Source organism: Equus przewalskii, chromosome 7 (assembly GCF_037783145.1).
Source record: "Equus przewalskii isolate Varuska chromosome 7, EquPr2, whole genome shotgun sequence".
Taxonomy (NCBI): domain Eukaryota; kingdom Metazoa; phylum Chordata; class Mammalia; order Perissodactyla; family Equidae; genus Equus; species Equus przewalskii.
In genome coordinates, this window is record NC_091837.1 from 17,324,651 (window position 1) to 17,339,554 (window position 14,904).

The following is a 14,904-nucleotide window of genomic DNA, read 5'->3' on the forward strand; positions in this document are numbered from 1 at the left end:
TGCTAGGGTCCGCAGACTCCAGTCTTTGTCATGGATCTGAGGCTGGAGAAGGAGATAAGGAAGGCCAAAGCAGGCAGGGGCCACTCCCCTGAAATTGAAATGCCCCCCAGAACTTCAGCCTGCCCCTCTTCCCTCTCTTGTTCCTAGAATGAACTAACGTGGCCACCCAGAGCCTCTGGCAAGGCCCAGCGGGGTTCTTCCATTGGTTTCACAAACACCAGCTTGAGGTTAAGGACCGGGCCTGAGGGGTACAGGAAGAAAGCCCAGCCTTCTTGGCTCCTTTGGGGCTTCTCTGCTTGCGCACAGTGCTCCCTGGGCCCATCCCCGGGGCCCACGTCACCTACTCTTGACTTCTCTCTCTTCACCCACATCCTGACTTGGTTTCCGCTGCAGCCAGGCTGCACCAGCCTTCCAGCTGCTCCCTGCCGCCCTTCTGCGGCTCCACCACCCTGAATGTTTAGAGGGCAGCTTTAACTACAGAGATTTCAGTCCAGGGAGATCCAAACCACTGCTTTCCCTGCCCGCTACGATCTTTACTCCTGGTGAAGTATTAGGAGGAGGTTATATTGATGAATCTTTTGCAAGGAAAAAAGAAGGTGGTATGTGTGTTTTTATGTCACAAATGCCAGCCTCGCCTGTGACCCATCCCATACAATCCACACAGCACAGATCGTGTGTGTGCACCTGTCTGATCAAAGCTGCACGCAGGTGCCCAGCGCCCAATAGCGAGTTTTAGCAAACCCGTATATACACGGGCTTTCCAAATGGACCAGTCCACAGGGTGAAGACTCAGCAAGGAGCCCTGACCTCGTCTTCTTTGAAGGGCATGTGGATTTGCATACTGAATGCTGCCCAACTCTTTCAGGCCATAGGTCTTTCATAAAATGGGGATCCCCTTGCAAGGGAACCCCCTTGGCCTTATGTGGGGCCATCCCCACATGTCACCATCCCCAGAGCAAAGCTGTAGTTTCAAAGTCTCCACTTAATTCTGATTTTGTCCCAGTTTTCCTTTTGCTGGTCAAAGAGAAAAATCTTGTCTTGCTGTGGAGCCCCCGTCTCTCTCCATCTCTACCTTAGATTCTTGGTGACTGGAGGCCCTGGATTGATCTCTGGCGCCTGGACTCTTGTATCTGGGAAACCCAGCTCTGCCCCTTTCCCGCTTCCCACCCCATGTATGCACATCCCGTCCCCCACCCCCCCACACACAAAACTAGAGTCGCTCCCCTCCCATGATACTGGTCCCCACGTGTGGCTGAGCATCCAAGGAACACAAAGGAAGTGGGTTACACTTAGCCAAGGCCCCATCCTATGTTGAGGAATCTAGAGCTGGGCTTGGTAAATTATGTCTCGTGGGCCATATCCAACCCGCCAAATGGTTTTTAAATTCTTTAATTGGGGAAAAACCAGAAGATTTTATGATACATGAAATGCTAGGAAATTCAAATGTCACTGTCAACCAAGTTTACTGGCACAAAGTCACACCCACTCATTTACATACGGACCACGGTTTCTTCTGTGTTACAGCCACAGAGCTGACTACTTGCAGCAGAGACAGTGTGGCCCGTAAAGCGGAAAAGATTTACAGTCTTGCAGTTTCCAGAAACGTTTTGCCAACCTTGATCTAGGGGACCGTCTGACTGAAGAAGAAACCAACTTGTATGTGGCTCCCGGGGAGGAACGGGAGCCAGGGGTGGGGGTTGCAGGGGCAGACAACTTGTGCCAGTAAAGGGCAGAACTTTCTAACGGCTCACCCCTTGATGCAGTGGGCCGCCTCCAGGGGTAGAGAGTTCCCGGTCGTTGAGAGGCACGAGCAGACGTTGAGACCACTCGGTGTGCATGATATAAGGGAATTCAGGCCTTGGAGGGTGGAAGGACGAGCTGGACTTTAAGGCTGTCCTGGTCAGTGAAGGCGGCCATAACGACATTACTGCACTCTGCGGGGCTTCAACAACAGAGATTTATTTCTCTCAGTTCAGAGGCTGGAAGTCCAAGATTGAGGTGTCAGCAGGGCTGGTTTCTCCTGAGGCCTCTCCTTGGCTTCAGATAGTCGCTTTCTTGCTGTGAGCTCACGTGGCCTTTTCTCTGTGCACGCACATCCTGGTGTCTCTCTTTTCCTATAAGGACACCATCACAGATTAGGTCCCACCCTTATGACCTAGCTTAACCTTAATTACCTCTTTAAAGGCCCCATCTCCAAATACAATTGCACTAGAGGTAAGAGCTTCAATGCTGAATTTGGGAATTGGGGCGACACAGTTCAGTCCGTAACAAAGACCATTGACATTTCTAAGACTGTGATTGGATTCCTTCTCGGCGACACTCCCATCCCTGGCTTTCTGTCCCACGCTGGCTCTCAACTTTGCGTCCCCAGCTTTGCCCACCCTCTCCTCATCCCCTGCCAGCCCTCACTTCACCCACCCATCCCCCGAGGACTGGTCTGGTTGTAAATGTCCCACCAACGGAGCCCCCTCCCCCTCTGCGTTAGCCAGCAGGGCGGCTGTAACAAAGTATCACACATTGGATGGTTTAAAACAACAGGACTTGATTCTCTCACAGGTCTGAAGGCTGGGAGTCTAAAATCAAGGTGTCGGCAGGGCCACACTGTCTCTGATTCCCTCTGTAAGGGGATCCTTCCTGGCCCCTCTGCTTAGCTTCTGGCTGTTTGCTGGCAATCGTTGGCCTTGCTTGGCCTGTAGCTGCGTGCGTCCAGGCTCTGCTCCAGCATCTCGTGCCCTTCTCCTTGGGTGTCTCTGTCTTTACATGGCCGTCTTCTCATATACAGACACCAGTCACACTGGAATAGGGGCCCACCCTACTCAAGTTTGACCTCATCTTAACTAAGTCCATCTGCCACGGCCCTGTCTCCAAATAAGGTCACCTTCTGAGGTCCTGGGGCTGAGGACTTCAATGTAGCTTTTTGGGGGAGAGGGGGACACATCCTCTAAGGAGCTTCCTCTCATGCCTTGACTTGTCACCTTGTTTCTCTGTGGCAGAGTCTCTGGGAGGCAGGCCCCCAGAACCCCTAGGCCACCAGGGTCAGGACATTGTTGTCACTTTGATCAGAGCTGCCCCTGACTGACACTGCCATCATGCCATCACTGGGCCCCAACAGTCCCAGACTTCCTCTCCTGGATGAGGGTGGGCGGCCTGTCTGTGGTGTGACAGTCACTGGACCGTTGAACGAATGTGCTTGAGCCCAGTCTAAATGGGTGGTGACATGACATTTGCTGTTGTTTATACTCTCACTCAGGGGCAGAGGAGGGCCCTCGGTGAGCTGTGCACTTGCTGGGCCTTCTCCAGCTTCGCCTGTGAAGGGAGGAAGGTGGACAGTCTCCCTGGCCCCAGCCTCACCCCTCCACTCCTGACCGGCCCTCACCTGCACACACCTGAAAGGGAGGGCAATGAGAGGCAGCGAATGGAGGTCTGGGCCCCAGAACATGGAATCCCGTGTCTCGAAGCTTCTCATGCTTCCTGACCCTCCCCACGTCAAGCCACAGTGGGCCCATTCTCCTCCAGTCACTGTTCCTGGCTATTAACCCAAGTCACTGACTCCTGTCTCGAGGCCCTACAATCCATGCTCATTCTGGCACCAGCTGGGGCAGAGGGTTGGGGGAATCCTCCGTTCCCCCGACCTCCTCATTTTATCTATTGCTAGCACCTAGCACAGTGCCTGGTACACAGTAGGTGCTCATTAAACGTTTACAGAATGCAGGGAGGGAGGGTTGCTGGGTAAGAGCGAGATGCTGGCACAGGGGGTCGGACACACTTCCCTGTAGCCAGAGCAGCTCCATTGGCAGGCCGGGTGCTAGTGGGAGCCCCACAGCCGGGCTCTGTGCTGTGGATCCCATGTCATCCCAAATGAATTTGCCAGGTTCAATGGACACGACTTGTAAAGAGACCCATTGGGAGGTGTCCCAGGGCATCTAGGCCTGGGAGGCAGAATAACGACCCATCTCTGACAGCCGCTGTTCACTGAGGACTCATGATGTGCCAGGCTAGTGGAATCCCCATGATGGGATGGCCCTGGGAAGTAGGTACCGTTCATCCCATTTGACAGGTGAAGAAACCGTGGGAAATAGACATAACCCAGCCTGTTAAGTGACAACACCCATATTTTAAATGTGAGTCTTTGGACTCTTCCATTCCTGGGAACCCACCACCACACTGAGGGGTGTTGCTGGGCTACACATGGGGATGTCACAGTCCTTCCTCTCACCTTATCTGCAGCTTGTAACCAGGAGAGGAAGGGAAGGAAGTCATTGAAGGGAGGGTACAGGAGAGGGTGGGGACCGCCTTGGGAGTTTGCTCGGAGGCTCCCACTTGTGCCCTCAGACTGACAGGCTGCCCGAGGCTGCCCGCGTTTCCAGGAAATGTGCGTGTGGGTTGGCAAAGCTGCTCCGGGGTTCCTCCAGCACCCCGTGTGCCAAGCAGCCTGCGCCATCAGCCTGGCCCTCTCTCTCTCTCTCTCTGGACCTTTACCTGTGGTCCTCCATCCTAAGAGGCTCAGCAGGGAGTGCTCCTCCCTCTCGGGCAGGAAGGGGCCTTTCCATCCTGTTTGCTGGAGTCATGCAGCCTCTTTCCCTAAGACCCAGAATATGAAGGATTTATCCCCGTTGGGTCGAGACGGCTGCTGTCCCTCTACTGAGGACTGAGCTCGAGGACACGGACTTTGCCAGAGCTTGCCTGATCTAGGTTAGACCCAGTTTACCAACCACATCCCACAGACCTTTCGTTCCACGGCAGGCTAGATGGGTGTTGCACTGTTGGAAGGGTTCTGGGAGAAATCTGCATTGGAAATGCTTAGGCAAAACAAATCAAACTTATTTCTTGGCTACAGGACTTATCAGAACTTTCAAGACACTACTGTGAGGTTCAGTGTCTAAGAGATGGCCTGCGGGCTGCTCTGCCCGAGCTCTCCCAAGCTGGTTTCTGAATCCCCAACAAGATCAACCCCTGTGAATTCGACTTGATATCTTGCATGGTAGTCTGAGAGCAAAGGCCGATGGACTGGCCGACAGGAAAGAGCGGTTGACCCCCCAACATTTACAGACAGCCTGCTGGGAGCTGGGAAAGGTAGATGGGCCCCATCTGGCTCTGACTCCCCTGTGAATGATGCACCTGGAAGCTGAACGGGATGCATGTGGGCAGAGACGAAGCTGGGGGTGGCCACTGGCCACCAGATGCTCCTACTTTTCATTCAATGCTGGTAGGAAAAGCTGAGACCCCCAACACTCGAACCTTTCTCTGCCTCTTCACATTCCCTACCCAGGCCTGTTGATGGCAGACCTCAGTTCCATGCCTGTGGACAATGGATCCATGCATAAGGAGACCACAAAGGAAAACTCTGGCTAACTGTGTCTTCCAGTGCAGGGGTCAAGTTTGCTGTGTGTTGGTGACTTCCCCAACATACTCTGGCATGGAGACCGATGTGGGAACAATAGAGAATGTCATGCCCTCAGAGGGATCAGCTAGGCTTCACCTGAACTTCTGTCTTCAACCAGGTCACTGAGATGAAGATCTAGAATGATCTAGAACTAGAAGGATGGTCTAGACCAAGGAGGGCAACTACGTGACATTTCTGCCATCACTGCACCGTCCTGTCCTGTTGGTAGACATTGCTAATCGATCACAGCACGCTTTCCTGCTGCCCACAGATGCAGCCTCAGGGCATCAGAGTTGCCCCTTGATGGGGACACGAGTGAGCAGCGCTGATCCCATGCCTCCCCTCCTTTCACAGAAGGAGGAACTCAGGCCCAGAGAGGGAAGGGGGACTCTCCCAAGTTAGGTCCCTTCTTAGGGTCAGGGGTGGGTTTAGAAACTTCCAGAAGCCCAGTCATTTGAAGTCTTGGCTGTGGCCAGGGGAAAGTCTACAAGGGTCCTGAAGAAGTTAGTTTCAGTCAGGGAGCTTGGGAAATGCAGAAAGGAAGATTCTGTCCTTAAGATCCTGCATATGATCCTATCTGGTAATCCGCCCGCTTGGAGAGAAATCATTTGTCTTCCAGGGAACGGCTTCCCCTCAAAGCCTGAATGCTGCCCCAGCCATGTAACAGCTGGCCTGGGGACCTTAGGGAAACAGGGCACACGTGCGCGCACGTTTGTGTGTTTGTGTGTGTGTGGTGGGGGGGTGGGGGGGGTACAGGGCGGGCCAGCCGGGAGGCCTGTTCCTTACTTGAGGTGGTTTGTAAAAGTTTCTGTGGTTCAATCTGGACATCTCTGAAGTTAAGGGATGTTGTATATAGAGAGGAGGGAAAGGAACCTGACTCCAGTTGCTTTTTGGTTTCTTCCCTGCATGGAAGGCTCAAAATCAAGTTTCCACCCCGATAAAATTCCCTGGGGTCCTAGTGGACCACCAGCTCTACTTCTAAACTCTTGAAATGCCTCTGATAACCGGCTTGGTGGCTGAGGGTACTTTCGATCTGCTGCCTCTTCACTTCCTTCCTCCCTCATCCTCACCACCACCACCTCCTGTCAGATAACATCTCCCCCAGACCCTCAGCTACGGAGAAAGTTACACAGTGGTAGGGATGAAAAATAGCTGCCATGCATTTGGCTTAAATTAGCTCCGAAGAACGGCTCCCCCTCCATTGAGCGGCAACAATTGTTCATGCCGTGCTATTTGTATCCTGCCTTCTGAGATTGGAAAATCTAATGATTAAAACCAAATCTTAGTGTTTCTTTTCCACACTTAAAAAAAAAAACCAACTTGGCTAGTTCTTCTAGTTTAAAAATACCTTGACCTCCAGCGCTAGAGTGAGAATTTTGGAAAAACCGATGCCAGGATAGAGGGAAGAAGCCAGACAGACAAGAGGCAGAGAAGGCTTTGCCGAGCGGCGAGCGAAAGGCTGGTCATGGCGGGAGAGGGGCCCTTGCGTCCCCCACAGACACTGATGTCCTGGTCAGTTTGGAACCCTATGGGCTTATTTCTTCATCAGCCATGTATTCGATGGGTTATTTATTGAGCATTTACTACATCTTAGACCCTCATATTCAGTGCTGAATGAAGCACAGTCTCCCCCATTCTGAAGCTTAGAGCCCAGGCAGGGAGACACAAGAAGCCTGCCAACAACGGTATCTAAATGACAACTCACGCAGGCCTGTGGAAGGAAAACCCAGGGGGGCGAGTCACATGAGATGAGGGGACTCCTGTGGAGGGAGCTGTTGGCAAAGGTCTTTCCGAGGAGGTGACATTTAAGTTGTGATCTAAAGGAAGAGAAGGAGGAAGGGTGGATCATTCTAGACAGGGGTCTCTCAGCCTCGGCACTGCTGATATTTGGGACCAGATGATTTGTTGTGAGGTGCTGTCCTGTGCGTTGTAGGATGTTGAACAGCATCCCTGGCCTCTGCCCACTCGATGCCAGTGGCACCCTCCCTTTCCTGCCAGCCCCGTGTTGTGACAACCAAGGATGTTTCCCGACATTGCCAAGTGTCCCCTGGGGGGGTAGAGTCACCCCTGATGAGAACTAGCTTTCTAGGCAGAGGAAGCAGAAACACAGAGGCCCCAAGGGGAGGACGTGTTTGGCGTGGCTGGGGACCAGCACGGAGGCCGGGGAGGACAAGGTGGACAGTGGATGGGCTGGGCTGGGGGCCAGGGGCTGGGGAGGAGGAGTGCCAGGCTGGGGAGGGTCTCTAAGGTCTTCTGAGGGCCGTGGGAGAGCACTGGGAGGTTTTAAGGAACACGGTGTCGCCACCTGATTTTCACTGGTTTGAGCCAAGGTGTGAGGTCTTGAGCGCGCCGTCTCCCAGCCACATCGCTAGCCTTCTGCCGGCTGCAGCCTTTCGTGAGACAAAAAGGAAATCGGACAGAGCAAAACGGGAAAACTCAAGGAGGGGGCTCCTTGAGAAATGAGGGCATGGCAATGGGTTCTAAAAGCAATAATTAGCCTCTTCAGTGGTTTGAAGGCTGCCGAGGCGAGGAGAATGTTGACTAACCCTTCACCATCTACGTAGACAAGACAAGGTCTGAAATCCCAGCTTGTGGGGCAGGAAGTGACCCACGGGTCCCCTGCCCAATGCCCGGCTCTCCCAGCCACATTCTCCCGCTTTCCTTCCGCAGTGGCCACTCCGTCCTCCCACGGTCCTTCTATGAAGCCAATCTTCTTCTTGAGCTGAAATGTTAAGACTTGCATCAGGGAATCCCAGTGCTGCTCTCAGGGGGCTCCTCAGGGAGGTCCCCTCTGTCTTCCCCAGGAAGGAGAGTCCCCAGACATCTGAGGGCCTCCCCGACCCTCTTTCCAATCCCCAGTTATTTGTGGAGAAGAGAGTTATACTGGCTGCCTCTGGTGGAGACGGAGCAGTAAAATGGGCGATATGGACAAGAGGTGGCAGTTCAATCCCGTCCCACGTGGCTGATTTGGGGATGAGGCTGGTGGTGGGTATGGACAAGCTCTGTAGGTCCTGCTGCTCCGCCCCTAGACTCCGATCCAGGGCTTCCAGCAGCCCCAGGATTAGAGAGCAGGGCATCAGGCTTTGCAAAGGGCTGGCGCTGGGGAAGCTGTCTGGGGACTTGGGGACACTCAGCCAAGCACCTTCTGAGAAGGATGCTGAGTTGATTGGGGCCCCGTCCCCTGGTCGGTCGACCTCTCCCCACCCCAGCCTTGCCCGGGATGGGGCAGTGGCAGCTTAAGTGTGTCCTGGACAATTAATGCCATGCATTGGTCCTCCAAAATTGTAGCCATTTTGCTCTGTTTATTTTTCTATCCGTGTTGCTAATAATAATAATAAAACGGGTACATATGAACTCATGTAAGTTCAAGTAACTGCTATGTAGCTACAGTGTAGACACCAGGCTACCCTGATGTACTTGTCCTGCCACGCCAAGGGCCCCACCCCGGCTCACTTGCCCTCCCAGCAGCCCCTGTGGAGCGCGGCGCAGCCCCCTGCAAATCCTGGGCAGCCGGCGGGGCAGTGCCTGGCTGGCTTGGCCTGGGGCATGGAGTGAGGGTGCCATCAGCCAGGCCCAAGCACAGCTGGGAGATGCACGAAGTCTGTTCTGGGCTCCTTCCTCCTCCTCTTTTTTTTTTTTTTTTTTTTGAGGAAGATTAGCCCTGAGCTAACATCTGCTGCCAATCCTCCTCTTTTTGCCGAGGAAGACTGGCCCTGAGTTAACATCCATGCCCATCTTCCTCTACTTTGTATGTGGGACGCCTACCACAGCATGGCTTGCCAAGCGGTGCCATGTCCGCACCCGGGATCCGAACCGTCGAACCCCGGGCCGGGAACTTAACCGCTGTGCCACCGGGCCGGGCCCTTCTTCCTCCTCTTTGTCAGCAGTCTTTCCTCCACTGAGGCCCCTGGGCCCCCTGCCCCAGGGAGTGCTGTAGATAGTCGCTCCTCTGCCCGCACACACACATCCCGACCTTGATGTCAGGAATAAAGCCTCAGAAAGCCCCAGGCCTTGGAGCACCGAGGATGGGAGCCCCCAGGATGGAATTTCAGGCATAGTGTCACCCGAACTTCTCTGACCCCCTGCCAGCCAACATCCAAGTGGGAGCCTCTGTTTCCTACAGGCTCCCCGTATCGATTGCACATCCCGCCAGACATTGCCTCCACACCATGGTCCTCTGGTGCCACCATACCTCCTCCTTTTTGGCCCGTTGGTGGCCTTAAAAAGATTCCAGTTGAGTAGCTGAAGGATTCTAAGAAAGTCTTCTCCATATTTCGAAAGTTTGTGTCCCCAGCCACACTCACCACACCCTCAGCAGAGCCCCACGTCAAGCAACCCCATCCCTTCATCCCCGAGACTTCATTTCATGCCCTCATTCAGTAAGTGTTCAGTAAGTGCCTCCTGGGCTCCTGGGAAAATGGGGAAGAAAAGCAGCCCCCACCTTCAGGGAGTCTGAGTGCAGTGGAGGAGATAGAGAAGTTCTGATGGGGTCCTGAGGAGTTTCAGCCGCAACAAGGATGCTCAGGGAAGGCTTCTCAGAGGCGGGGACTTCTGGAACCTTGTCTTGAGGTTTGACTAGAATGAGAGCTGGAGGTAGGGAACTGTGTCCCAGGTAGAAGGAACAGCCCATGTGCAGGCTCAGAGGCAAGATCATGATTTATTGAAAGCCTGCTCCTGAGCACTTGCTCTGCCCTCCCCTGCTTTCCCCAAGCCTGGTGCTGAACTCTGGGAAATTCCATCCCCAAAAAGAAGGTGCCCTGGCTCAGACACGGAGACCTCGACTTCTCCTCCCACCATGCCCTGGTTCCTGCTATCGGCCTTGGTGTCCTGGGGAAGAAGATGTCCCGGGAGGGTTTTGTGCTTGCTGGAGTCAGGCCAGTCTTAGGCTGCCTCGGACTCCCTCTGCATCTCCCTCGGGGTCCTGTGGCCCTCCCTCTCCATTGCTGCCTGCCTCCTCACAGTCTCTGATTCTTAGCACCCCTGCCTGCGGTTCTGCAGTCCATGGGCATCTCTGCTGTAGAGCGACTGGCCATCAGCCCTGCTCTCTAAAGCTTCTGCTTCACTGTCCCTCTACCCCTTCTTGAGACCTGTGTCTCTGATCGCTCTGAGGCCCCCAGATCTGTCTTGCCACACAGAAAGCGTCTCTTGGCTATCTCACCATGGCCTCATTCCTGGAGAGTTTATGTCCCTCTGTGCGTAGGCCACTGGCGTGTTGAGGCCAAAGACGTACATGTGGAAATTTATTGATGGGAAGACATTACAGATGTAATGGGCAACATACTAGTTTGTTACAGAGTGACTGAAGAAGACCTAGGGATCATAGTGGGCCACAGGCCAAGTCTGCAGTACAGCCTAAAGGGGGAGAGAGAATGCATCAACCCACTTGGTGGGATGGTACGTCCCACTGTCCCTATAAATATATGTCAGGGCTTGAAGAATAGGAAACACAGTGTCTTTGCTGACCATAGGACTCCCAGGGTGTGTGTGTGGTTGCTGTAAATTAGCAGGACCTGTTTCCCTGCTTCATCTGGACTCAACATGCCTTTCTTGAGCCACTCCCTATTGTGGATAATGACCTCACCATCAATTTCTCAGTGCCAGCACTTCCCCCGAAGCATTCCTTGGAGTTTCCTAGCTTCGTGCAGCCTGCTAACACTTAGCAAATCACTAACCCTTCAGGTTATGGGGGAGTAAATGAAATAATCAATGCGAATAGCATCACACAACACTGGCACACAGTAGGTGCTCAGTAAATGTGGTTTCTCTTCTCAATAACCCAACTGAAATGTCCACAGGAATTCGCTAGGGGGACGTTCCTGAAACCATGGAGGGCTGGAATAGCGAGGCAGTGGGTGTTACCATTTTCTTGGATGCCGGTGCCCTGGTGGACATGGGGACAGACGCCCATGGCTCATAAGGCCAGCCCCCCAGCTGCTGTGGGGGTCAGCATCCACAGGGCAGAGGCTCAACCTTGGGGAGTTGGCAAGACCAGTTGCCCCCAAGGCCCCAAGATGGAGGCCAAGGGGATTCACTGGGGCCAGATGATTCTAGTCACACCAGGTGAATGGCCTTGCCCATGGCTGGACCAGGCTGAGAGCATCCCAAACTTGGGTGGTCAAGTCCCACCCCAAGCCTTTCATTTCTCTCTCCCTGAGCTTTGATCTTGCACTGGGGTCCATGCCACACACTTACCGCATGATTCATCCGGTTGATTATTCCCAAAGTTCTTGACCTTAGAAAATTCTCTCTCTATGTAAATTATGCTGTTACCTTTTCTATACACAAAGTATATATATCTATAAATATTATACATATATATTATATATATATATAAAGACGAATTCTTGTACAGACCAACATGGACCAATGGCCCACATTGTTTTCTCCTTGTTTGTGCTGACTGTTGCAGAATGAGTTCATGTAACAAGCTGGTTTCACCTTTCCTTTTGGGGCCACTTCTTTCTTTTCCCTTTCTATCTTTGTCTGTCTCAGTCTCTGTCTCTCTCTCACTCATTGCCAACGTCTCATTGCTGGGAAAGAACAGTCGATTCAGATGCCGTCCGAGAAAGGAAGGCCAGATGGATGGAGAGTCCACTGTGTATATTTGTACAGAACCATTTATAAAGTTTTCTACACTTCTCAAAAACGATTTCTATCTTGGGCTGTTGGACAGGTTGTGAGCCTCTGAGCCAGCAAGCCTATTGTTCTTGTGTTTAGTGCAATGTTTAGTGAGAACCCGATGTCTGAATTATTTATGCCAATAAAGAATTTGAGAATTACTGCATCGCACTGCAGCCAAAACAGGTCTGAATTCTACTGTTGTCTGTTGTACAGAAGGAATCTTGAGATGTGACATTGGCCAGTGTATCAGTCAGCTATTGCCACAGTAATACCGTGTAACAAATTTCTCCCAAATTCCATGGCCTACAACAACCAGCATTTATTCTCATGCTCCTGGGGCTGGAGGTCTAGGTTGGCTTAACTAAGGCTCCTCCTTAGGCTTTGGGCCAAGTTCAAGTGTGCTCCACATGTCTCCTTGTTTCAGGGTCCAGGCTGAGGGAGACGCCCCCTGGGGCATGCTCTCCCTGTGGCAGATCACCAGAACTGAAGTGCCAACCAAACTGCACAAACGCATTCCAGGCATCTTCTCAAAGCACATCCACCACCATTCCCGGGGTCAAAGCAAGTCACACGACCCCGCCTTTCAACAGGAGGGGGCTGTCGACTCCACCCAGAGCAGCAGAGGGAGGGAAATGAAATTTGCTGAGCAGGAACATGAATTCTCATAGCCGGGCCAAGTGTCATAACATCCAGGCAGTCCCAGAGGAGCATTCTCCCTAGGGGTGAATACGGTGTGAATGCATACGTACACACACATGCACGCACACACGTATGCACACACAAATATGGCTCTCCATATGGAGCACATGTTCTGTACCCAGCCCAAAAAGTACTTAGCATTGTCTCATTAGTCCCCACAACCCCCCAATTCCAGTTGACAGATGAGGAAGCCAGGTGCAGAGGGATGAAGTAACTGGCCCAACGCAAGGTGAGACCCCAAAGCTCCTGCTCTCTTGGGTACACACACCTGCCGACAGGTTCCTACATACCTTGGATTGCTATGCCCACTTTGCAAGGTGCTTTTATGAAACGAGACCTCTTCTGATCTGGAAAACCAGTCCCTGAGGCAGGGACTAGTCAGCTCATTCAAAGCAGAAGGAACTGAGCGCTGGAGAAACAAGCTATAGGGTAACTCTGACATGAACTCCTCCCTGGAGACCGTACTCCAAGCATAGAAGAGCTGGCCTCATCTGCCCTAGTCAGTTCTTCCCAGCACACACGCCCGGAGCCAGAGGACATTGACAGACCTGGAATCCAATTCTAGCTCTACCACGTGCAGGCTGTGTGGCCTCGGGCAGGTCACTTATCTTCTCTGAGCCTCCATTTCCCGTTATTGTACTTCTAGTACCTACCTCCCAGTGTTGTGAGGTTTACATGAGTTCACATCACTTCTCCGAGCAGAGCTGGCCTCTAGTCAGCTCTCTGCAGATGTTAGTTGCTGGTGTTAATTACAAGTCTAGTTTATTACTAACACGGCTGTGGTGCAGGGCCGGCCTTAGCAACCAAAGAGCGAACTCTGCCCCGAGTTTCTGCCCCATCTCTGCTGAGAGTTGACCCAGGCCCGACGCACCCCCAGCATCTCTCTCAGAGAACAGCACCTGGCTTCCAACACTCTACCCTGTCGACCCACCTTCACCAGCGTGATTTCTTCCCACTCACCACAATCAAATGGGGTGGGTGGTAGGAATTGCCGCATTTTACAAATGGGGAAACTGAGGTTCCAAGAAGCGAAAGTCTCCTGAAGCTTCTGAGTTTCAGTCCTGGGCTACACAGCTGTGTGCCCTGGCTGAGCAGTGGCGTCAACTCCCAGAGCCTCGGTTTCCTTAACTGTAAAATGGGGATAACAACGGCTCTCGCTTCAGAGAGCTGTGGTCCAGTTTGAAAGCAGGTAAGACACTTAACACAATTCCTGGCATAAACAACCAATAACCATTAGGTACTTCAAGCCCAGATCTGACGTTTAACTCTAGGACGGTGCTGACGTGGGGAGGAGGTGAGAGACAAGACCAGAACGTTCCAGCCCCGTCTCTCCTCTTTCAAGCAGAAGAGAAGGGGATGGAGTTTTCCCTGGGGCCTGGAACTAATTGATTGTCCCAGTTCTGGCTTGTGGTCCTGGCTTGTGGTCCTCTCTGGCCTCGGGGCCACCATCAATCAGGCACGGCAGGTGTTGAGCTGAATGAGGGAGGCCTTGCAAGTCCTCAGAACTGCACAGCTCATTAACCTCCACACACAGGCTACAGGGAAGTGCCTGGGAGCCAGAAACAAGGCACAGAGGCAGCCACCCAGCTGCCCGGGTGGCGGGGACAAAGGCCTCTCAGACCCTTCCGGCCCCTGTGCTCCTCCTCACCTTTGCCCAAATTGAGACCCTCCAGAGGCCACCTTCCTCTGCCATCGCCCATCAGCCTGCTCCCAGACGCAGTGCTAAGCAGGTTACATGTGTCATCTCATTTCACCCAAACCATAGTCCTGTGAAAGCAAATACTCTATTGTCCCCATTATACAGATGAAGCAACTGAGGTTCAGAGAGGTTAAGTGACTTGCCCAAAGTTACACAGTGCTAAGTGTGGCGCCAGGATCCAAACTCAGACAGTTTGAATGTGGGGCCCGTGTTCTGAACTGCAATGCTGGACGCCCTCCAGGGAAGAAAGATTGCAATGAATTCAAGCGATTGCCATGAATCAACGGTTCTCAACCAGGGGCGATGTTGGCCCCCAGGGACATTTGGCTGTGTCCCACTGGAAGATGCTATTGGCATCTAATGGCTAGAGGCCACGGATGCTGCTCAACATCCCAAAATGCACAGGACAGACCCCCCCACCACAAAGAATTACCCAGCCCAAAATGTCAGCAGTGCCAGGTTAGGAAAGCCTGCTATAAATGTAGCCAGGCCCAGGGCAGGG